Source organism: Pleurodeles waltl, chromosome 5, assembly GCF_031143425.1.
Source record: "Pleurodeles waltl isolate 20211129_DDA chromosome 5, aPleWal1.hap1.20221129, whole genome shotgun sequence".
In the NCBI taxonomy this organism is placed as follows: domain Eukaryota; kingdom Metazoa; phylum Chordata; class Amphibia; order Caudata; family Salamandridae; genus Pleurodeles; species Pleurodeles waltl.
In genome coordinates this window covers 44,721,764-44,746,450 of record NC_090444.1, presented here as the reverse complement: position 1 = coordinate 44,746,450, position 24,687 = coordinate 44,721,764, and positions in this window count along the sequence as shown.

Sequence of the window (24,687 nt, the reverse complement as noted above, 5' to 3'; positions counted from 1 at the left end):
AGCAGTATTCCCCATAGTCATCCTGCAAAAGAGCATGATTCCAGGAATCTGCACAAGATAGTTCCCCCTTATAAGGAGGGGGATGACATTAACAAGTGGTTTGCTGCACTTGAGAGGGCCTGTGTTGTACAGGATGTCCCTCAAAAGCAGTGGGCTGCTATCCTATGGCTATCATTTAGTGGAAAAGGTAGGGATAGGCTCCTTACTGTGAAAGAAAGTGATGCCAATAATTTTACAGTACTTAAGAATGCACTCCTGGATGGTTATGGCTTAACCACTGAACAGTACAGGATAAAGTTCAGAGAGACCAAAAAGGAGTCTTCACAAGACTGGGTTGATTTCATTGACCATTCAGTGAAGGCCTTGGAGGGGTGGTTACATGGCAGTAAAGTTACTGATTATGACAGCCTGTATAACTTGATCCTGAGAGAGCCTATTCTTAATAATTGTGTGTCTGATTTGTTGCACCAGTACTTGGTGGACTCTGATCTGACCTCTCCCCAAGAATTGGGAAAGAAGGCAGACAAATGGGTCAGAACAAGGGTGAACAGAAAAGTTCATACAGGGGGTGACAAAGAGAACACTAAGAAGAAAGATGGTGAAAAATCTCAAGATAAGCATGGGGATAAGGGTAAAACCAAAGATCCCACTTCAAATCTTAAACACTCTTCAGGGGGTGGGGATAAAACAAATTCTTCCTCTTCTTCTCAACCTACACAATTTAAAAAGCCTTGGTGCTTTGTGTGTAAAAATAGAGGCCATAGGCCAGGGGATAAGTCCTGTCCAGGTAAACCCCCTGAGCCTACCACCACTAATACATCAAGCTCTAGTGCCCCTAGCAGTAGTGGTACTAGTGGTGGGACTGCTGGCAACAGTCAAGTTAAAGGTGTAGTTGGGTTCACTTTTGGGTCCATAGTAGAAACTGGGGTAGTCAGTCCCAAGACAGTTTCTGTCACACCTAGTGGCATTGGCCTTGCCACACTGGCTGCTTGTCCCCTTACAATGGATAAGTACAGGCAGACAGTTTCAATAAATGGTGTTGAGGCCTTGGCCTACAGGGACACAGGTGCCAGTATCACTTTGGTGACTGAAAACCTAGTGCACCCTGATCAACACATCATTGGACAACAGTATAAGATTATTGATGTCCATAACTCCACTAAGTTTCTTCCCTTAGCTATAATTCAGTTTAGTTGGGGTGGAGTTACTGGCCCTAAGCAGATGGTGGTATCACCTAGCTTACCTGTAGACTGTCTCTTAGGTAATGACCTAGAGGCCTCAGGTTGGGCTGATGTAGAGTTTTATGCCCATGCAGCCATGCTGGGCATCCCAGAGGAATTGTTCCCTCTCATTTCTACTGAAATGAAAAAGCAAAGGAGAGAAGGCCTGCAAACTCAGGATCCCTCTCAATCAACAGGTAAAAAGGGTATCACAGTATCCCCTAACCACCCTACCATTCAGGATACCATTCCTGTGGTGGGAGAAACCTCTCCTGGGGTGGCACCTGTTCCAAGGGAATCATCAGTTGGCAAAACTGTACTCCCTGAGGTGGAAGTACCTCTCTGTGGGATAACTAACATTGGTGAGAAAAAGAGCACCATTTTAGTTAACATGGAGCATCCCTCCAACCCTCCCAGAGAAACTTTAGTGCAGAAACCCTGCACTGCCTCACAACACTTAGGACAGCATCCCTGCCCTAGTGTGGAGCTCATAGGACAGCATCCCTGCCCTGCTCCAACTCAAGAGAAACAGAATCCCTGTTCTCTCTTCCAGCCATATGGACAAAGTTTTTGCCCAGCTATGGCTTTTCTGAGACAGCATCCCTGTCTGGCATTTCCATCACTACAAATAGGTTCAGTGGACAATTCCCACTGCTCTAAACTAAAACTTACTGATAGAAACTCTGAAAATACATCTTCACATTGTTGCTTAGCTAAAAAACTTCAAACAGGGTGGTTTACATCCCCACAGGGAAGTAACCATATAGTGGATGATAAAGGGAGTAACCAGTCTGTTGCAGAGCTACTCTCTACTTATCACCACTTAGACAATAAAGTCTCAACTGGCCAAGGTTAGCCTTATTGTCCTTCGTTTGGGGGGGGGGGTTGTGTGAGAAAGTAGCCTCTTTCTAGCCTTGTTACCCCCACTTTAGGCCTGTTTGTGAGTGTATGTCAGGGTGTTTTCACTGTCTCACTGGGATCCTGCCAGCCAGGGCCCAGTGCTCATAGTGAAAACCCTATGTTTTCAGTATGTTTGTTATGTGTCACTGGGACCCTGCTAGTCAGGACCCCAGTGCTCATAAGTTTGTGGCCTATAGGTATGTGTTCCCTGTGTGATGCCTAACTGTCCAACTGAGGCTCTGCTAACCAGAACCTCAGTGGTTATGCTCTCTCTTTACAAATTGTCACTAACAGGCTAGTGACCAATTTTACCAATTTACATTGGCTTACTGGAACACCCTTATAATTCCCTAGTATATGGTACTGAGGTACCCAGGGTATTGGGGTTCCAGGAGATCCCTATGGGCTGCAGCATTTCTTTTGCCACCCATAGGGAGCTCAGACAATTCTTACACAGGCCTGCCACTGCAGCCTGAGTGAAATAACGTCCACGTTATTTCACAGCCATTTTACACTGCACTTAAGTAACTTATAAGTCACCTATATGTCTAACCTTTACCTGGTAAAGGTTATGTGCAAAGTTACTTAGTGTGAGGGCACCCTGGCACTAGCCAAGGTGCCCCCACATTGTTCAGGGCCAATTCCCCGGACTTTGTGAGTGCGGGGACACCATTACACGCGTGCACTACATATAGGTCACTACCTATATGTAGCTTCACAATGGTAACTCCGAATATGGCCATGTAACATGTCTATGATCATGGAATTGCCCTCTCTATGCCATCCTGGCATAGTTGGCACAATCCCATGATCCCAGTGGTCTGTAGCATAGACCCTGGTACTGCCAAACTGCCTTTCCTGGGGTTTCACTGCAGCTGCTGCTGCTGCCAACCCCTCAGACAGGCATCTGCCCTCCTGGGGTCCAGCCAGGCCTGGCCCAGGATGGCAGAACAAAGAACTTCCTCTGAGAGAGGGTGTTACACCCTCTCCCTTTGGAAAATGGTGTGAAGGCAGGGGAGGAGTAGCCTCCCCCAGCCTCTGGAAATGCTTTCTTGGGCACAGATGTGCCCAATTCTGCATAAGCCAGTCTACACCGGTTCAGGGGACCCCTTAGCCCTGCTCTGGCGCGAAACTGGACAAAGGAAAGGGGAGTGACCACTCCCCTGACCTGTACCTCCCCTGGGAGGTGCCCAGAGCTCCTCCAGTGTGCTCCAGACCTCTGCCATCTTGGAAATCCAGCGTTGTTGCATTGTTGGTTTGTGTCTTTCCTGCATTATTCCTCTAACACGACTTCTTTGTCCTTAGGGGAACTTTAGTGCACTTTGCACTCACTTTTCAGGGTCTTGGGGAGGGTTATTTTTCTAACTCTCACTATTTTCTAATAGTCCCAGCGACCCTCTACAAGGTCACATAGGTTTGGGGTCCATTCGTGGTTCGCATTCCACTTTTGGAGTATATGGTTTGTGTTGCCCCTATCCCTATGTTTCCCCATTGCATCCTATTGTAACTATACATTGTTTGCACTGTTTTCTAAGACTATACTGCATATTTTTGCTATTGTGTATATATATCGTGTGTATATTTCCTATCCTCTCACTGAGGGTACACTCTAAGATACTTTGGCATATTGTCATAAAAATAAAGTACCTTTATTTTTAGTATAACTGTGTATTGTGTTTTCTTATGATATTGTGCATATGACACTAGGTGGTACTGTAGTAGCTTCACACGTCTCCTAGTTCAGCCTAAGCTGCTCTGCTAAGCTACCATTATCTATCAGCCTAAGCTGCTAGACACCCTATACACTAATAAGGGATAACTGGGCCTGGTGCAAGGTGCAAGTACCCCTTGGTACTCACTACAAGCCAGTCCAGCCTCCTACAACAGTTGAGTGGCCTACAGAGGAATAGTGTACAGAGTTGTGGTGTACACTGAAGGCTCGTACAGTGGAGTACATAGAATGGAATTGTGTAAAGAGTAGTGTCATAGAGTAGAGTAGCGTATAGTGGATGGGGTGCACAGTGTGGTGGCATACCCTGAAGTGTCATAAAGTAGAGTTTCATAGAGTGTAATAGTGTACAGTGTAGTATTGCAGAGTGAAGTGGCATAGACTGGAGTGGGGTAGAGTTGATTGGCATACAACAACATTATTAATAGTTTATTAGTTAATAACAAAAATATACATTACAGAACATACATTCAACATGCCTTCAAATAATTATTAAAAGGGGGAAATATAAAAAGGATAAACATCACATTTAAAAAAAGCCTCCCCTAAGTACAAAACCTGGGGAGCTTAGTGCGCTACACGTTTCCCCACCATAATTGATATTGCTACTGGGTACCATTCTCATTAGCCCCAACCAGAGAGATAAAATACATGTTGTTAAGACAACCAGTCTCATTGGCCCTAGGGCACAAGCTGGTGCCAAATACGTAAAGTGGCAAAGTCCCATCGGTTGTTTACCTAGAACCACAGGGTGTTACATGTTCACTTGGTATATGAGGTCACTATAGAAGTGGCTGACCTTGTTACTTTCTAATGAGGACCCCATGCATGGTGCTCGGGTACATGCTACCTAACCTGTATAGACCAGGACCTTGACCAGGGGAGTTTGGGGATTAAAACATTGTTATTCTTTATTATTCCCCTAGAACCCTACCCTTAACCTAAACAAGGCGGGATAACCACTATGTGTAAAGTGCTGAGGTGCATATATAAAACCGGGATATAACCAAGATGCTCAAAACAGCGGGATAGGGGGTTAAAGCACTCGCCTTTAGACAGGGCCTACTAGCCACAGTCCATAAACACTGAATTGCATACTATAGAGCCTGTAATGGCGAGCCCTCAACTGGGCGGGGTGGGGGATTGGGCCATTTTGGTCTTACTATCCCCTAGCAGCGCACCTTTGGCCAAACAAGGAGGTATATGGGGTTAATGTGTTGCTGTTCCTACTATACCCCTTTCAAACCATCAGTGCATCAAAATCCTCCCACCCTCAAGGACTCCAGCCTTGGGCAACCCAACACCTATGCAGAGTCTTTGGCCTTCACCAATTCCTTACAAAATGTCCATAAACTGCACCAGCCAAATACTGAACATGATGTTCTGTGAGTTTAACAATTCCATTGCTGCTGATCTGCATGTCCTAATTGCTAGGGACTTAAATTAATTTTGAAACATAATCCTCTTCTGTGAGCCTAAACAGGGACAGATGCAAAGAACATGCAGCAGTGTTTCATTTGAGTCATTGCATAACCCTCTGTTGCCCTTCCTCCTACCATTTTGGCTTGATCTCCCAATCTCACTGATAGTAGTTTCTTCTTAACTTTAAAAGAGTAAGCAGCCTCTAGGAAAGGCTGGTCCTTTCGGTCATCATAGGTGCTTCATACCAGTGATCTGCACGCTTCCTTGGCCACTATTCCTGTATCCTCTAACAGGCTCTGCAGCCTGATGCTTTTGTTTAACATGTTCTTAAACACATGCTGGCTTGTGTTTAGATGTCACAGCTCACCCAAGCTGAATTTTTTAATGCTGTCCTCAAGATTCTTTTTATAGCCAACCTTCCCTCTTTGGAGGTTAATTCTGAACCAGACATGATGGGCTAGTGACTCTTTGGCAGCATTTTTCAGCTTGTGACAGCGTCTTATCAATGCCCCGGGCCTGGCTAGGGTCTGCCTTGCTAGCAAAAACTCAAGCCTAGCTAGTGATGGTGATGCTGATCTCAGTAGTTGGAGGACTTGCTTGAAAGTCTTTGTTGTAATTTTATCCAGTAGGCTGGTGTTGCTTTGGCTTGTACCAATGAGACTGCTGGATTTGGCTGCAGCATCACCTGAATTGTGGGGAACTGAGTTCGATCCCACACCATGTGACAACTGTTGACCTAATTCGTTCCCGGGCCAGTCAGCAGCTCCTCACCTATGTCCAAGAGCAGGGGTGATCTGTGGCAACTGAGTGCATGACATTGTGACTTCTTAGGGAAATTGTGGTGGATCAGATCTCATCCTTTTCTCGCAGTTACATTTGTCTCACACATGCCAAGACAACCAGAAGCAGGGAATGATTCAATAAGATTTATTGATTCAGCTGCATCCTGGATAAAATAACATGAACTGCAATAATTAGTTTGATGAAACGTACTAGAAGCAAAATGGTTACAAGAAAAGTGAAACACAAGAAAAGTCCAACCATATTGCCACTATACAAGATGTGTGATTCCTACCAACTCTACTATGCCCTATGTTAGGGCTCAGTAGGATAAGCCCTAATCTGCCCTTCAGGACCCCTCTAGGAAGACATTGTCTCCCATACCTGAGTATGACAGTAGTGAAGAAGCCTGTTGTCTATTGAGACACCTTCCCCATATAGGCCAGGGAACCGGCAGTCTCAGCGACATCGTTGTCATCTGGGTGGAACCTCCCTCTAACGTGCAGGAGATAGAGAGATGTTTTTATAATAAAACAGCTAGTGTTCTGAGAAAGTGTCCCCATGTAAAAATGCATATGTTTCTATGAAATGTTTTAGACGTGGTGTATCACTTGTGCTTGCAATCCTATCTTGTTGCAGCCTTGAAGAAAGCACAGAGTGAAAAAATGTCATGCTATAAAATGTAAATGCTTTCCCTGGCGAAAGGACAGCAAGATAAAGGAAAATAAAACATCACTACAAATGTGATTGTTTCTAAAAGAATAAAATGAAACATTACTAGGTTAAAGGGCACAGGCAGCAGGCCTAGTTGCTAAAATAACGTGCACACAAACATCACTGAAATGGCTTTACAACACTGGCATTGAAACCCAGCATTATTTCACCTCCATATGAGAGAATTGGCATCAGTTTTGACTTGATTACTGTAATCAGAGGTTTTAGATTATGGCCTGGGAGAGTTTTTGCTAGAGTACAAAAAGCAAAGTTTAGGGCCAGAGCTTTTCCTCCGATTACTAGGGGCGTAGCTTGGTCAGTAAGTCTGGTGGGGTGTGTGAGCTTCAGATTTTCTGACAATCAGCCTGCTATATAATGATTAAATACATTATACCACAAGCATGGTGCATGAGTGGGGCCTAAGGGGCAGTAGAAAGGGTGAGGAATGCATTTTGGGGACTACTAGGAGAGAAAACACAATGGTGGTCATTACAACCCTGGCGGTCGGTGTTAAAGCGGCGGTAAAACCGCCAACAGGCTGGCGGTAAAAAAAATGGAATTATGACCGTGGCGGAAACCGCCAACATAGACAGCCACTTTAACACTCCAACCGCCAAGGCGGTGCAAACAAACACTGTGGCGGTAACCACCAACAGACAGGCGGAGGACAATGTACCGCCCACATAATTACAACAGTCCAATCCGCCACCTTTTCCGGGGCGGATTCACCGCGAGCAAAAACACAGCGGAAACAGGACTTGGAAGGGAAAACACTCACCTCTACACAACCCACGAGGAACCAGGACGCCATGGAACCGGAACTTCAGATTCTTCCAGCCTTTATCTTCCTGCTCCTCTGCCAGGAGCACGAACGCCGGCGGCAAAGACCACGGTGAGTACTGTACCTACGACACAGGGGAGGGGGGAGGGAAAAAACAGTGACACACACACGCAACACGCAACACCCCCACCCTCACCCACTACAACACACACACTAATACAGCATGATACATTACAGTTACACCCCCCACCCTCCCCCGAAAGAATGCAAGGACAAAAGAAAATTAGTCAAATGATTGTAATATATTCAAAGACATGAATCAAAAATATATACATAGACAAAGATATTCACACTATAAACAAATATATACACCAAGAATACAAGTCCAAGGGATTCCCCTATCATAGTCCGTGGACCACTGGGCCCAAAAGGCATGGGCGAGGCCAACACTCAATACCCGACCAAGACGGAGAGAACACTGCTGCGGCATCAGATAGAAATAAAACAGGCACCTCAGAGGGAAGGGAAGGGGGGGCACCTCAGCCGGATGAGTGCACGACGCCAGATCCACGACGGGGCACCATGCCCACTGTTTAATCCTGGGGAGTGCAAAGCCACAGTCTCTCAAGTCTCTACAGTGGGTGGTTTGCCCACTGTTCAATCCTGGGGAGTGCAAAGCCACAGTTTCTCAAGTCTCTACAGTGGGTGGTTTGCCCACTGTTCAATCCTGGGGAGTACAAAGCCACAGTCTCTCAAGTAGATAACAGTCTCCACTGGTTCTGGAGGGGGCTTTGTGCCCAGAGTGCTTCACCCTGCCAAGGACTGAGGTAGTGGATGGGATACTCCACTGGTTCTGGATGGGGGTTGTGCCCAGAGTGCTTCATCCTGCCAAGGACTGAGGGGTAGTGGATGCCTTTCTCCACTGGTTCTGAAGGAGGCTTTGTGCCCAGAGTGCTTCATCCTGCCAAGGACTGAGGTAGTGGATGGGATACTCCACTGGTTCTGGAGGGGGCTTTGTGCCCAGAGTGCTTCATCCTGCCAAGGACTGAGGTAGTGGATGCCTTTCTCCACTGGTTCTGGAGGGGGCTTTGTGCCCAGAGTGCTTAATCCTGCCTAGGACTGAGGTAGTAGATGTAACTCTCCACTGGTTCTGGAGGGGGCTTGGTGCCCAGAGTGCTTCATCCTGCCCGTGGCGGCCTCAGTAGTGTTGTAATCATTGGCGCTCACTGTCCTGCGGTGCTACTGGCGGCGGAGTCCTGGGCAGCGGTGCTGCTGGCGACGGTGTCCTGGGCAGCGGTGCTGCTGGCGGCGGTGTCCTGGGCAGCTGTTCTGCTGGTGGCGGTGTCCTGGGCAGCGGTGCTGCTGGCGGAGGTGTCCGGGGCAGCTGTTCTGCTGGCGGCGCTTTCCTGGGCAGCGGTTCTGCTGGCAGTGGGGTCCTGGGCGGCGTGCTGCTGGCGGCGGTGTCCTGGGCAGCAGAGCTGGTGGCGGTCTTGTCCTGGGCAGCGGGGCTGCTGGCGGCGGTGTCCTGGGCAGCCGGGCTAGTGGCGGTCTTGTCCTGGGCAGCGGGGTTGGTGGCAGTCTTTTCCGCCGTGCTGATCTTCCCAGACTTGCCGGTTTTACTGTGCCCCTTCCCCACCTTGGATGGTGTCGCAGCTGTCTCCACACTCCCAACTGTACCCCTTTGGTGGCTGATTTCTTTCCCCTCTCCCGCCGGGCACTGGCCAACTTTTTATGCTTTACAGGTGGGGAACTGTCCGTGCTCTGGCTCCTTGCCACACTGGCTGCCCTGCTGCCTGGTGCACTCCAGAATCCAGATACTGCTGGCACCACTGGTCCCGCCGATGTTGTGGCTGAGGTGCTAGGTTGGGACCTGGAGAGTCGGGCCCTAGGAGACTGAAGGGGTGGGGGAGGTGAGGGAAAGAGGTCAAGGTCGGGGAGGAAAAGTTTCTTAGGAACACTGGGAGGGGGTTTGGGAGTGGAGGAAGAGGTAGTGGTTGTAGGAGGTGTACGTTTGGTGACTTTGGGTGAAGATACATGGGCTGGAGGCGGTCGTGAGGTGGATGGCTGTTGGGTGGGTGTGTGGCTGCGTTTGTGTACCTTGGGAGGTGGCCTCACAGACACACTGGGAGAGGACACAGGGTACGTGTGAATGGTAGTGGGGTGGTGACTGCACGTGAGCGCAGTGTGGTGGTGGGTGTGCTGGTGATGGACGTAGTGGCTGAGGATGTAGTTCATGCAGGTGTGAGTGGAGACGAGACAGGGAGGGAGGAGGGAGACGAGGAGGAGGTGGACACAGTGGAGGCAGTGGATGTTGGTGTGTCTGCATGTGTCTGATGCTTGCTTGAGTGCCTGTGGGATGTGTGGTGCTTATGTTTGCCAGAGCTTCCCTTGTGTGTTGAGGTGTGTGCATGCTGGTTTGATGGTGTGCTTGAGATAGGCTGAGGTACAGGGGTTTGGGTCTGGGTGGAGGAAGTTGGAGGGGGGAGGCTAGAGACAGGGACAATGGCTGCCATCAGTGCTGAGGCCAGAGTCTGAAAAGCTCGCTGAAGGGCTGCCTGACCAGAGTGAATGCCCTCCAGGTATGCATTGGTTTGTTGCAACTGCCTCTCTACACCATGGATGGCATTCAAAATGGTAGACTGCCCAACAGTGAGGGACCTGAGGAGGTCAATGGCCTCCTCACTGAGGGCAGCAGAGGTGACAGGGGCAGGGGCTGAGGTGCCTGGGGCGAAGGAGATGCCCACCCTCCTGGGCATAGGACACACGCTGAGGGGCTGCTGGGAGGGCGGTGCTGGTAGGGGGGGTGGCAGCTGCACATTTAGATGCGGGGGGCACAGATGGGCCCGCCACCGCAAGGGAGCTCCCATCAGAGGAGGAGTCTGTATCGCTGGTGTCAGCTCCTGTCCCCGCCGTGGAGCTCCCCTCGCCCTCCGTCCCACTGGTGAATTCAGACTCCGTAGTGTCGCCCTCCAGGGCCATGTGGGATGCAGCTCCCTCCTGCTCCGGTGCCACTGCTCCTCCGCCTGATGATGCTAATGCACACAAGAACAGGGAGACCACAAAAGGGGGGGGGGAGACAGAAGAAAGTCATGTTGAGTGCATGCAATACCGCTACCGTTGGCGGACACTACAGACACAGAAGCCCCCGGCATTACGCCATGCACTTGGAGTTTACTATTCAATCCCAGGGACATGGATTACAAGGCTATGCCCGATTTCTGCACACATGGATGTCACAGGAGCCTGACTAGGTGTAGTTGGCACTGTACACAGGTGGGGTGGGATGCCACAGGGCCTGCCTTAAGAAGGGTCCTTGCCTTCTAAACTCGCTCTGGCCTAGGGGAACCCACAGCCCACCTCCCCCACCCAGCCACCTACAGTGCGTGCTGAATCAGCAGAATGAGAGCAAACTCACCCCCTTGTGGCTGCTGTGATGCCCTCAAGCGCCCATCCAACTCCGGGTACGCCACCGCCAGGATCTTGAACATTAGGGGGTTCATGGTGCGACAGGCACCCCTCCCACGTTGGGAGGCCATCCCCAGCTGGGCCTCCGCCGTCTTCTTGCTCCAGCGGCGAATGTCCTCCCATCTTTTCCGGCAGTGGGTGCTCTGTCTGTGGTAGACCCCCAGGGTCCGGACTTCCTTGGCGAGGGCACGCCAAATGTCCTTCTTCTGGTGGGCGCTGACCTACAGGAATTGTACAGGGGAAAAAGAGAAGTAATTACCATCTGCACCGTCACAGTCATTGGCCCACATCCCTACCCTTGCCATGACACACAGGCACTCACCGTCGTTTCATGCACGCCTCATTCTCACCCCCCCATCTTTCATCCACACCACTCCACACAGGCATTGCCCATACAGCATGCTCACAGTGTACTTACCTGTTTGTCTGGAGGACCGTAGAGTAGCGTGGACTGGGGGAGGACCCCATCCACGAGTTTCTCCAACTCCTCCGTGCTGAAGGCAGGGGCCCTTTCTCCAGACACACGAGCCATTGTCTCTTCCAGACTGAGGTCATAGCAGCACTTGCAGTGTAGGTCCTCTCCTGTTGAAAATCAGGTATCAAGTGAGAGAAAATAGCGGTCATGTCCACGGCGGTGCGTACCGTCACTGCCGGCGTACATCGTCATTGGCTCCTGGGACCCATAGGGTCCAATGTTAACCAAAGCAGGATTGCGCTGCGGTCGCGACGGTGTACAACGCCAGTGCAGTTACCTCATATCCCCCTGTCCCACTTTACAGGTCAGGCAGCCGCCATTTAATGGGCCCACATGGCATTATTTTGGACTGCGTCACACATATCTAGGCCTTGCCTAAACACTCATACAGGCAAATGTCGATTTGCTAATATTTTCAGAGTAAGCTGTGTTTACGTACCTCAGAGTTGGTTGACTGTCTGCTCGCTGTTCTCCTCCATAGGTACCATCCGCTGGGGCATGTGAGGCGATGGCGGCATCCTCCAGTGTACAGACCACTGGTGGACCTGTCGACAATGGATGAGCGACATGTGATCATCACGTACAGTCTTGATCGTGCCACAATCCAGGAACTGTGTGCCCAGTTGGAGCCAGACCTGATGTCAGCTATCCGCCATCCCACTGTAATCCCCCCTCAAGTGCAGGTGCTGTCAGTACTCCATTTCCTAGCAAGTGGGTCTTTTCAAACTACAGTGGCCATAGCATCAGGGATGTCCCAGCCTATGTTTTCCAACGTGTTGTCCAGAGTGTTGTCTGCCCTGCTGCAACACATGCGCAGCTACATCGTTTTCCCTCAGGTGGAGGATTAGCCTACAGTGAAAGGTGATTTCTATGCCCTGGAACATATCCCCAACATCATAGGTGCCACTGATGGGACACATGTGGCCTTGGTCCCCCCGCAAGAGTGAACAGGTGTACAGAAACCGGAAGAGTTACCATTCGATGAATGTGCAGATGGTGTGTTTGGCAGACCAGTACATCTCCCATGTTAATGCCAAATTCCCTGGCTCAGTGCATGACGCTTACATTCTGCGGAATAGCAGCATCCCTTATGTGATGGGGCAACTCCAGAGGCACCGTGTGTGGCTATTAGGTGAGGACATGGACCCAATACAGTGGGAATAGTTGTCTGGGTCTGCGGATGTCCCTAAGAGTTAGTGTGTGTCTAACAGTTGTCCCTCGCCATTTGCAGGTGACTCTGGTTACCCCACCCTGTCTTGGCTACTGAACCCAGTGAGGAATCCCAGGACAAGAGCAGAGGAACGCTACAATGAGGCCCATGGGCAAACTAGGAGGATTATAGAGCGGACCTTCAGCCTCCTGAAGGCCTGGTTCCGGTGCCTTCATATGACACTCACCAAAGAACGTATGCCAGATCATTGTGGCCTGCTGTATGCTTCACAACTTGGCTTTGCGACGACAGGTGCCTTTTCTGCAGGAGGATGGTCCAGATGGAGGTCTTGTGGTAGCTGTGGACCCTGTGGACAGTGAAGACGAGGAAGAAGAGGACATAGACAACAGGAACACGGTGATCCTGCAATACTTCCAGTGAGACACAGGTAAGAAGACAACACTGCCTGCTACATCTGATTTAATTCTACTACCTCTCTACTGTCTGTCATTTTCACCCAGTGTATGGTCACTGAGTTGTCACTTTCCCTTACGATTTCACAGATGTGGGTCCCACTGTGTGACATCTGCTTTGTTTTCTCATGGACTAGAGCTGTGTGGCATAGGTGTGTTGACATTACATTTGAAATAGCATTTTGCCACTGTAATTGCTAATACACTATTTCGAAATCACAGACAGACTCCTGATTTTTGTGTGATTTAAGGGTGTTTATTTAAGTGCTCAATATTGGAGGGGGTTGTAAAATGGTGAGGGGTGATGGTGGAGGAATGTCCATGGCAGAGTCTAGTCTATTAGTGTCACAGGTGCATTGTCCAAAGGGGCATAAGAAGTGGAGCTGGGGCAGTTTAAGGATGGACAGGGTGACAAAGTGGGACAAAAGGATGACAATCAGGGTGGCCTCATTTTTTGGCGGGGGTCTTGGCATTGTTCTCTGTCTTTGTCCTGGATCTCAGGGACCGTTTGCAGGGTGGTTCTCCCTCTGCAGGGGGTGGGGTGCTGGTGTGGTGGTCCTGTGGTGGTACATCCTGTCCACTATATATATGTTGTTTTAGTCTATGTGTCACTGGAACCCTGCCAGGCAGGGCCCCAGTGCTCATAAGTATGTGCCCTGTATGTGTTCCCTGTGTGATGCCTAACTGTCTCACTGAGGCTCTGCTAACCAGAACCTCAGTGGTTATGCTCTCTCTGCTTTCCATATTTGTCACTAACAGGCTAGTGACTAAATTTACCAATTCACATTGGCATACCGGTACACCCATATAATTCCCTAGTATATGGTACTGAGGTACCAAGGGTATTGGGGTTCCAGGAGATCCCTATGGGCTGCAGCATTTCTTTTGCCACCCATAGGGAGCTCTGACAATTCTTACACAGGCCTGCCAGTGCAGCCTGAGTATAATAATGTCCACCTTATTTCACATCCATTTACCACTTCACTTAAGTAACTTATAAGTCACCAATATGTCTAACCTTCACCTGGTGAAGGTTGGGTGCAAAGTTACTTAGTGTGTGGGCACCCTGGCACTAGCCAAGGTGCCCCCACATTGTTCAGGGTAAATTCCCCGGACTTTGTGAGTGCGGGGACACCATTACATGTGTGCACTGTACATAGGTCACTACCTATGTACAGCGTCACAATGGTAACTCCGAACATGGCCATGCAACATGTCTAAGATCATGGAATTGTCTCCCCAATGCCATTCTGGCATTGGGGGGACAATTCCATGATCCCCCGGGTCTCTAGCACAGAACCCGGGTACTGCCAAACTGCCTTTCCGGGGTCTCCACTGCAGCTGCTGCTGCTGCCAACCCCTCAGACAGGTTTCTGCCCTCCTGGGGTCCAGGCAACCCTGGCCCAGGAAGGCAGAACAAAGGACTTCCTCTGAGAGAGGGTGTAACACCCTCTCCCTTTGGAAATAGGTGTGCGGGCTGGGAGGAGTAGCCTCCCCCAGCCTCTGGAAATGCTTTGATGGGCACAGATGGTGCCCATCTCTGCATAAGCCAGTCTACATCGGTTCAGGGATCCCCCAGCCCTGCTCTGGTGCGAAACTGGACAAAGGAAAGGGGAGTGACCACTCCACTGACCTGCACCTCCCAGGGGAGGTGCCCAGAGCTCCTCCAGTGTGTCCCAGACCTCTGCCATCTTGGAAACAGAGGTGTCTGTGGCACACTGGACTGCTCTTAGTGGCCAGTGCCAGCAGGTGACGTCAGAGGCTCCTTCTGATAGGATCTTACCTCTCTTGGTAGCCAATCCTCCTTCCTAGGTAGCCAAACCTCCTTTTCTGGCTATTTAGGGTCTCTGCTTTGGGGATCTCACCAGATAACGAATGCAAGAGCTCATCAGAGTTCCTCTGCATCTCTCTCTTCACCTTCTACCAAAGGATCGATCGCTGACTGCTCAGGATGCCTGCAAAACCACAACAAAGTAGCAAAGACGACTACTAGCAACCTTGTATCGCTTCATCCTGTCGGCTTTCTCGACTGTTTCCAAGTGGTGCATGCTCTGGGGGTAGCCTGCCTCCTCTCTGCACCAGGAGCTCTGAATAAATTTCCCGTGGGTCGACGGAATCTTCCCCCTGCAACCGCAGGCAACAAAAGACTGCATCACCGGTCCTCTGGGTCCCCTCTCAGCACGACGAGCGTGGTCCCTGGAACTCAGCAACTCTGTCCAAGTGACTCCCACAGTCCAGTGACTCTTCAGTCCAAGTTTGGTGGAGGTAAGTCCTTGACTCCCCACGCTAGACTGCATTGCTGGGTACCGCGTGATTTGCAGCTGCTCCGGCTCCTGTGCACTCTTCCAGGATTTCCTTCGTGCACAGCCAAGCCCGGGTCCCCGACACTCTAACCTGCAGTGCACAACCTTCTGAGTTGTCCTCCGGCGTCGTGGGACTCCCTTTTGTGACTTCACGTGGACTCTGGTTCACTCTTCTTCCAGTGCATTTTCAGGTACTTCTGCAGGTGCTGTCTGCTTCTGTGAGGGCTCCCTACGTTGCTGGGCGCCCCCTCTGTCTCCTCATCCAAGTGGCGACATCCTGGTCCCTCCTGGGCCACAGCAGCACCCAAAATCCCTAACTGCGACCCATGCAGCTAGCAAGGCTTGTTTGCGGTCTTTCTGCGTGGGAACACCTCTGCAAGCTTCTTCACGACGTTGGACATCCATCCTCCTAAGGGGAAGTTCCTAGTCCTCTTCTTTCTTGCAGAACTCCAAGCTTCTTCCAACCGGTGGCAGCTTCCTTGCACCCTCAGCTGGCATTTCCTGGGCTCCTGCCCACTCTCGACACTGTCGCGACTATTGGACTTGGTCCCCTTGTCTTACAGGTACTCAGGTCTGGAAATCCACTGTCGTTGCATTGCTGGTGTTTGTTCTTCCTGCAGAATCCCCCTATCACGACTTCTGTGCTCTCTGGGGGTAGTAGGTGCACTTTACACCTACCTTTCAGGGTCTTGGAGTGGGCTGTTTTTCTAACCCTCACTGTTTTCTTACAGTCCCAGCGACCCTCTACAAGCTCACATAGGTTTGGGGTCCATTCGTGTTTTGCATTCCACTTTTGGAGTACATGGTTTGTGTTGCCCCTATACCTATGTACTCCTATTGCAATCTACTGTAACTTTACACTGCTTGCATTACTTTTCTTGCTATTACCTGCATAATTTTGGTTTGTGTACATATATCTTGTGTATATAACTTATCCTCATACTGAGGGTACTCACTGAGATACTTTTGGCATATTCTCATAAAAATAAAGTACCTTTATTTTTAGAACTTCTGTGTATTGTGTTTACTTATGATATTGTGCATATGACACCAGTGGTATAGTAGGAGCTTTACATTTCTCCTAGTTCAGCCTAAGCTGCTTTGCCATAGCTACCTCTATGAGCCTAAGCTGCTAGAAACACCTCTTCTACACTAATAAGGGATAACTGGACCTGGCACAAGGTGTAAGTACCTCTGGTACCCACTACAAGCCAGGCCAGCCTCCTACAATCGTCCAGGCTAGTGTCAGGGGCCCCTTGTTGTGCCACAGTGTCCCTCCTGGTGTTCACGTGTTCCTTCAGCACCCCTCTACAATGGTGTAGGAGGCTGGACTGGCTTGTAGTGAGTACCAAGGGGTACTTGCACCTTGCACCAGGCCCAGTTATCCCTTATTAGTGTATAGGGTGTCTAGCAGCTTAGGCTGATAGATAATGGTAGCTTAGCAGAGCAGCTTAGGCTGAACTAGGAGACGTGTGAAGCTACTACAGTACCACTTAGTGTCATATGCACAATATCATAAGAAAACACAATACACAGTTATACTAAAAATAAAGGTACTTTATTTTTATGACAATATGCCAAAGTATCTTAGAGTGTACCCTCAGTGAGAGGATAGGAAATATACACAAGATATATATACACACTAGCAAAAATATGCAGGTAATAGCAAGAAAAGTAATGCAAGCAGTGTACCATAGACTGGGCCAAGACACTCGTAAGTTAAGGCCTACAATTATTGCAAAACAGAGGTTATAACTCTCAATATGACTTATTACTACATTAATCCAATACATTTTCAATAGTTCATGTATATGAATCACTCTTTTAGTACAATTCGTAAATACTGGTGGCCATTCTCTGAGGTCACAATTTCAAAAGTGCACATTTTAAGTTAATCATTTTCTACTAATTTAATTATTCAAAATACATAAACATTCATTAATAATTTCTAATTAAGACTTTTGCGTTAACACAGGCAAAGACCACCAAGACTCAGGGAGTGAGATGCCAAATCATCAAGTGCTGAATAAAGATCCGGGATGTATACAGTGAATAGGAGGGGGCCAAGGACACAACCCTGTATTAGGCCAATGGAGTGTTATACGGTAAATTAGCGTACAGTGGAGTGGCGTATACTGGAGTGATGTAGAGTGGAGTGTCATAGAGTGCAATAGTGCAGAGTGGACTGGAGTAGAGTGTAGTGACATACAGTGGAGTGGCATATAGTGAAGTGTGGTTATTTGGAGTAAGTGGTAATTTTTGGTGGTGTGTGTGAATAGTGTAAGTAGTATCATAGTTATACATTTTAAAATACATGGGGCCATTTTTACTAACATTTTGCACTAGGTTTATGTCACAAAGTTGAGGAAAACCATCACAAAATGTTTCTTTAGTGATTTACTTTCCAGTGCAAAACTTGTTTTGTTCTGGAAAGTAGTCTTAAAGTGATGCATACTGGTTTGGAGCACTGCTTTCAATTACCATGGGTGGTATATGAGCGCTCTCATTCACTCACCTATGGTTTTTTATACAAAACCCCATCTACTAACAATAGTAGACAGGGTTTTGTCTCAAAAATGAATGTCAATTGGAAGCAGTCTTTATGGATCAAATCTGTTTATTTATTACCACAGCAAAGCAGGAACATACACAGCTGTTCGCCTACAATCCAGGGGGCCAGCAACGTCAAACAAGAACAGTCATACCATGGTTAGCACAGCTGTCTGCTTACAACCATGGGGCCAGCAGCATCACTAAGGCATTTTTCAAAGAAATAAGAACAGAAATACCCCAAACAAACAACCCCCCACCCCACAGACTCCTTCATGGGATGAGGCTATTATGGTCTACAGTGGTGGTTTGGCGGAGCAAGTGGTGGGCATTCAGAAGTGCAGGTTAATTAGCTAAGTTCAGAGGATAGGATGTGAATAAATGGTGCCCACAGTTCGAAGTAGGAGTCATTTTTCTGGTCAACAGCTACAGACAATGTTTCCATTCCTAGTATGAACCATAGTTTGTGCAGTATAGAGGTGTTGTAGGGAATCCTATCAAAAGGAGAGGATCCCCTGGGAGTCAGCTCCTAATTCTAGGGCCATTTGTTTCTCTGTCAGGGAGCAAAATGGGTAAGTTAGGGGATAAGGAAGCTACAATTTAATGTAGACGGGGAATACGGGAATTGCAGTGTTAAAGGCGGTGTCTATGTCGTTTAGTGGCCATTAGCAGCCTCGTTATGGGCATTCTGGGTTCCTTGCCTGGAGCCGTGCTGGAGTCAGGTGCCAGTAGGGTACTATCTCATATGCTGTTTCGATGCTTGCCATGTTGTTGGCTGAGTGCTGGGGTTTGTAGTTAATGTCCTCCCAGTCTTTGGAAGGCTGAAGCCTGCCTAGTTCAGCCTCCCACCTATTTTGCCCTGTGGATTTGGATGGTGGTATCTCGTTACATAGCAGGGTGTAAAACTCTGTGATGAGATGCTTATTATTGAGGTATGCCCATTTTCCAAAAGGCATGAGGGGCCTCCATGAGTGTGATCTGATAGAGGGCTACATCACCCAGTGTCTCACTTTGAGGTATTGGATACGGTGAGCCTCTTCTAGGGCACAGTCAGATTTTAGGTGTTCCAATGGGATAATCCCTCAGGAATCGAACATACATTCTATGCGTTTGCCCCCGCCTTCCTGCCAGCCCCAGAATCTTTCATGTTGCATCCATGGGGTGAAATCCAGGTTAGACAATTTTGGGGTCATGGGAGAAGGGAAGGAGGTCAATCCGGCCTTGGTCGCTACGGCATCCCATACTCTGAAGACTGAGCCAGTCACCGGAAAGGAGTATAGACCCCAAACCCAGGGCTTAGTGGATGAGATGCAAAACAAAGTGGCTATTCTACTGGTTCGCACCTCCTATAAGTAAACATAGTAAATTGGGAGAAAATAATGTCCATCCGTCGCAGATCGTGCTGCCAGGGGTGCCAAGCTAGTATAGCACCCAACCACTTCGGGTGCTATTGTGTCGATTGAAAGCTCAAACAACACATAGACATTCAATGATTAAATACCAAGGCACACCACCATAGTTCTTATAGTCCATTCCTTGGTACGCTGTGCCAATCAAAGTTCAGAGTACACGTATGTATATGGTGAAGGTTTTATTCATCCAATGCATCATGAATCCAATGAAACAACAGCCAATGAAACAGCAACCAACACATGTTTCATCAACAAGACTTTCTCAAGGCATAGATATAAATAAAATTTGGAGTTCCAGAAATGCTGCGAGGTTCCCATCATCAAACAAGAGCTATAAGAATGGATATGAGGTTGCTACAACCTGAAAATATCATGTAAGGCAGCTGGAGGACATGGCCATGATATGTCATGTAGAGTTGTCCTGTGTAGTAAAAGCAGGTACAGACGGCAGGAATGGACTATAAGAACTATGGGGGTGTGCCTTGGATCTAATCATTGAAGGCCAGGGTTTAGTGGGCTAGCCAGGGATCTTTCCAGATATGAGAGCCCGCTATGGCTTGGTCCATAAAGCATCAGTGTATTTTAGAGGCTGGCTGGCTCCACTCTACTAGAAAGCAGTGGTAAGAGGCAATGTTAGCATGGGCACAGCAAGTCCTCCTTGTTGCATCGGACAATAGAGTGGGTGCTTCTGAAGTCGGGGTTTCATCACCATCCCAGATAAATTTGTTGAGTTCTAATTGCAGGGAGGGCAATGTATGTTTCAGTGGGGCTAATGGAAGGGCCTGAAAGAGGTAGCGAATGCATGGCAGGATTGCCATTTTGAAAGCTGATATTTTGCCAGGCCAAGAAAGATGGCGCCAGGTTGATAGGTCAACAAGTATTTGTCAGCTAAGGATTGCATAGTTGATTGTTATGGTATTAGAAACAGAGTGAGCCAAGTTAGTGCCAAGGTAAGGTATAGACTCTTTTGCCCATTCAAAAGGGAAGAGCGAGCGGAGGTGAGCTTCATTGGGTGCTTCTGTAGTCGGTTCAGTATCTAGGATTTTTGCATGTTTTCTTTAAACCCGGACGCGTTCCCAAAAGATTGGAGCTCTGCCTCAAGGACAGGATGGGAGGACACTGGGTCGGTGGTGGCTAGAATCACATTGTCAGCACAGAGGCTTATGAGGTGGTGGTCTCCGCTGAAAGATATCCCAGATATTGCTGGCTTGGACCTTATAATTGGCACTAGGGGTTCCATTTGTTGGATAATGGGTTATTGGTAAGGGCAGGCAAGTACCTACACTTAGCAATAGGCCACTAACCTCCACTTAGGTCCAGTGAGGTCTCAGTAAATTAAACCCAGCTTAACCCTTGGTAGCTTGGCAACGAGCGTCAAGGCTTAACTTAGGAAACAGAGTGTAAAGCATTCAAATATCACAAAACAGTATATTAAATAAAACACAGGAAACAGTTTAAAAATCCAAAACCAATTTATAAAAATTGATTATATTTTTATCTTTAAAATGACACAAAAACGAGTAAAATCGAATAAGGGGAACCGGAGATCTGAATTTTTAAAGAATTATGGTTTTCTAGCGCCTAGAAACAAAAAGCACCAATCTGGTCATCTGGTCGCACCTCGACCGGGGCAAAGTCAAAGTTTAAGGCCGACCGCGATGGAGCCCGGCTCGGCTACAGGCTGCGGGAGGCCTCGGTCAAAAGTTTACCTTCGCACTTAGTCGTTTTTCTGAAGATTTTCTTCAGCGGGACGAACCTGCCAGTCCAATCCGACCTCCTGGAACTCTTCTCCGGATACGTGTCGCGGGAGCCCTTGGTGGAGGTTTTTAGCTTTGGACTTAGTCATTTTTTCGAGGTGAAAATACTTCGACCGGGGTAAACCTGGATCTTGATCCGACCTCCTTGGAGCCCTCCTCGGATACCCTGGCTGGGAGGGCCCGGTCAACTTTCTACATTTGGACTTAATCTCTTTTTTGGAGATTTTCTTCACAGGGACAAACCTGCAAATCAGGCCGGATCGTGGTTGAAGCAAGCTGGCTAGAGTGGCCGCGGCGGGTCAGTCCCTCTATGGAGCTTTTTTCCAAAAGTTCTCCAAACTTCTCCAAACTTGTGGATCTTCTCCCAAATGTTCCTTTAAGGTTCCTTTGGGGTCCACAGCTCACCCCAAGGTTCCAGAAGCTCTGAGATTATCTTGGGGGTGTGGACTACAACTCCCAGAATGCACCTGGCGCAAACTCCTTTTTGGCCACTGGACAGTGGTCAGCTAGTTGATTTCTTCAGGAGTTGGTGCAGGGGACTCTGGTTAGCAATTTTTAAACTGTAGCAAACAGGGAGTCCCTCCTTGAACCAGTTGAAGTCAGGCAAAGTCCTTCTTGTGGTGAAGCCCAAGTGTTCAGCTGGTGCAGTCCTTCAGAGTGCAGGTTCCAGGTGCAGGCCAGGGGTCCAGCAGGGCAGTCCTTCTTCTTCCGTAGTTCTTCCCGGTAGGGATCTGGTAGGGAACTGAGGTGTGGGTGCAGGTCTGCCAGTTTTATCCTTGCTCCTGGGTGAAAAACAGGGGGGTCCTGGTTCTCCAATCAGGTGCAGAGTCCTTCCCCCTGTGATGACCACTTCCTGGGAAGTGTGGCAAAAATCAATCCAAGGAGGCAACATTTTTCAAAAATCCATCATGGCTGAAAGTGATTTTTGGAGGTTACATCTGGCTGAGCCCACCCACTGGTGTCGCTAAAAATCATAAGCACACCCCTCTCCTGCCCTCTTCTAATCTAATCAAGGGGGCACCTAGTTGTCTGGGGTTGTAGGATGTGGGGGTATTGCTGTGTTGCTCCAAATCGTTCTCTGCCTCTGAAGACCAGTTTGGCAGCCCTCCCCCTTCCTGCCTCACCATCTGCTGAGGGGAGATCCCCTCCCACAGGCACATCTCTTTGTGTGAAGCCAGGCCACTTCACACCTAAACAAGCAGCCTGGCCAGGCTGCCAGAGGCTGGCCAATCAGAGCACAGCATCAAAAACAATGCAGGGCTGAAGTTGGCAACTTTTCAGGTAACGTTTAAAACTCTTTACCTGAACAAGTTATATTAAATCCAACAACTGGAAGTTGTGAGATTTATTATAACAATTAATTTGATACCAAACTCTTTGTATCTGTCACGTAAGCGGACTTTTAAAATTAAAATAAAATCTCCCCATTCTAGCCTATGAAGGCCATTCACTACAATGAGGGAAAAACAAATGTGGCTGTTTTTACCTCACCAGGGCGTATAAAACTATTTTTATAAGGTCCCTGCTTATAGTTACATAGCACCCAGCCCTAGAGGCACATAGGGCACACCTTAGGGGTGACTTATATGTAAAAACAAGGTAGTTTAAGACTTTGGAACTACTTTTAATTCCAAAGTCGAATTTGTATATAACTTTAATTTAAAAGCAGCCAGCAAGGCAGGCCTGCCTTTAAAATGACACTGGGCACCTCAGCAGTGCACCTATGGGTGCACTACCTATGCTGTGGTCCCTAAACCTACATGCCCTACCATATACTAGGGACTTATAGGTAGGTTGACGTAGCCAATTATAATTAGCCTAATTTGCATATTGATTTTACACAGAACACAGGCCCTGGGACTGGTTAGCAGTACCCAGGGCACCATCAGAGTCAGGAAAACACCAGCAAAAAGTGGGAAATGGGGCAAAAAGTTAGGGGGCCTCTGCAATCAGCCCTGTTCTCTCACACCATGTATAAGCAAATAGGAGGGGTTAGGGAGATACCCCTGCCGTGTTCCACTTGGATAGGAAAGGGTTGCCACATCACTCCATTGATTGTCACTGACGCCGGAGGGAGCTGTACGTGCAGCAGACCCATCTGCAGAATTTGTCTCCGAGGCCGAACTGTTTTAGGGTTTTGAACAGGCATTGCCAATAGACTATAACAAACAATTTTTCAGCATTGATAGAGAGAAGATCCTCTTTCCGGGGTCTCTCGATCATGCCCATTAAATGTATGATGTGCTTGGTGTTGTCGCCGCATTGGCGGGTGGTAATGAAATCCACCTGGTCTGGGTCGACCAAGCCAGGCATTTGGGGATTGAGGCGATGGGCCAGAATGCTAGTAAAAAGTTTGGCATCAGTGTTCAGAGGAGAGATGGGTCTGTAGGACCTGCAGAAGGCAGGGTCCCTGCGGGCTTTAGAGTAACAGAGATTGAAGCTTCGAGCATGGTATGTGTGAGGGAGCCAGTGTCAGCAAAAGAGTTATAAAGGTATGGAAGCAATGGTGCCAGGTCTTGGTGAAAGACTTTGTAGATTTGCAGCGAGATGGTCAGGCCCAGGGGATTTCATCAGTTTTCGGTAGCAAATGGCTGCTTGATCCAAATGGGTTTGTCTAGCTCTTCTGTGTCATGATGTGAGAGGAGGGTAAGCAATATTGCCCGAGGTAACCTGAGGAGTTAACACCGGCCTGTTGGAAGCTTTGTATAATGTGATGTAGAAGTTTTGAAAAGCCGATACAATTTGTGCATCTGTGTGAACCTTGGTGGATAGGCTGGTTCTAATCATTTTAACAGATCTTGTATGGATTTTGCCCCAGAGGTGTTGTGCTGCCATCCATCCACAGCGGTTGCTCCCTAGGTAGAATTTGTGTTTAGATGTGCCATTGCATATTCTGCCCTGTCTAGGTCTAGGCGCTTAGGAAATAGTCATTCCTTTTCCATTTCCCTCCATATTCTTAGGTCCCTATATGTGTGTGTATGGCCTCAAGTTCTAGGACTTTCTGTTTTAGGATCTGTTGTTTCTCTTTGCGGCAGCCACCAACATAGCTATTAAATCCCCGTAGTACTAGTTTCAAAGCCTCCCGAATACAGGCTAAGGGTGTCTCTCCAGTATTATTGTTGTTGAGAAAATCAATTATTACCTTGTGCAGCGATTCAATCATCGATTGGGATTGGAGTAAGCTATCTCTGAGGCGACAGTGCAATGTCCTTGTCTGATAGGACTCGAGCCCCACCACAAGAGACAGAGGGACCTGATCTAGTAGGGACCTTGGGGCAATGAAAGTGTCATGGATGAGAGTCTGTAATGTTGGAGTCTCTTGAAAGTGGTTGATATGCGCATAGGTATTGTGTGCTGAAGAGTAGCATGTATAGTCTACTGTGTTGGGGTGTGACAGTTGCCAGACGTCTTGCAACCTGCAGTCTGCCAACCAACGAAGGCCCTGGGCTGAAAAGGCCCTGGTTTGATCAAAGCATTGGCTGGAGTGTTCTAGGTCATTGCTCATTACTAGGTTCTTATCACTTCCAACCAGTATAGCAGCTTCAAGAAAGTGGGG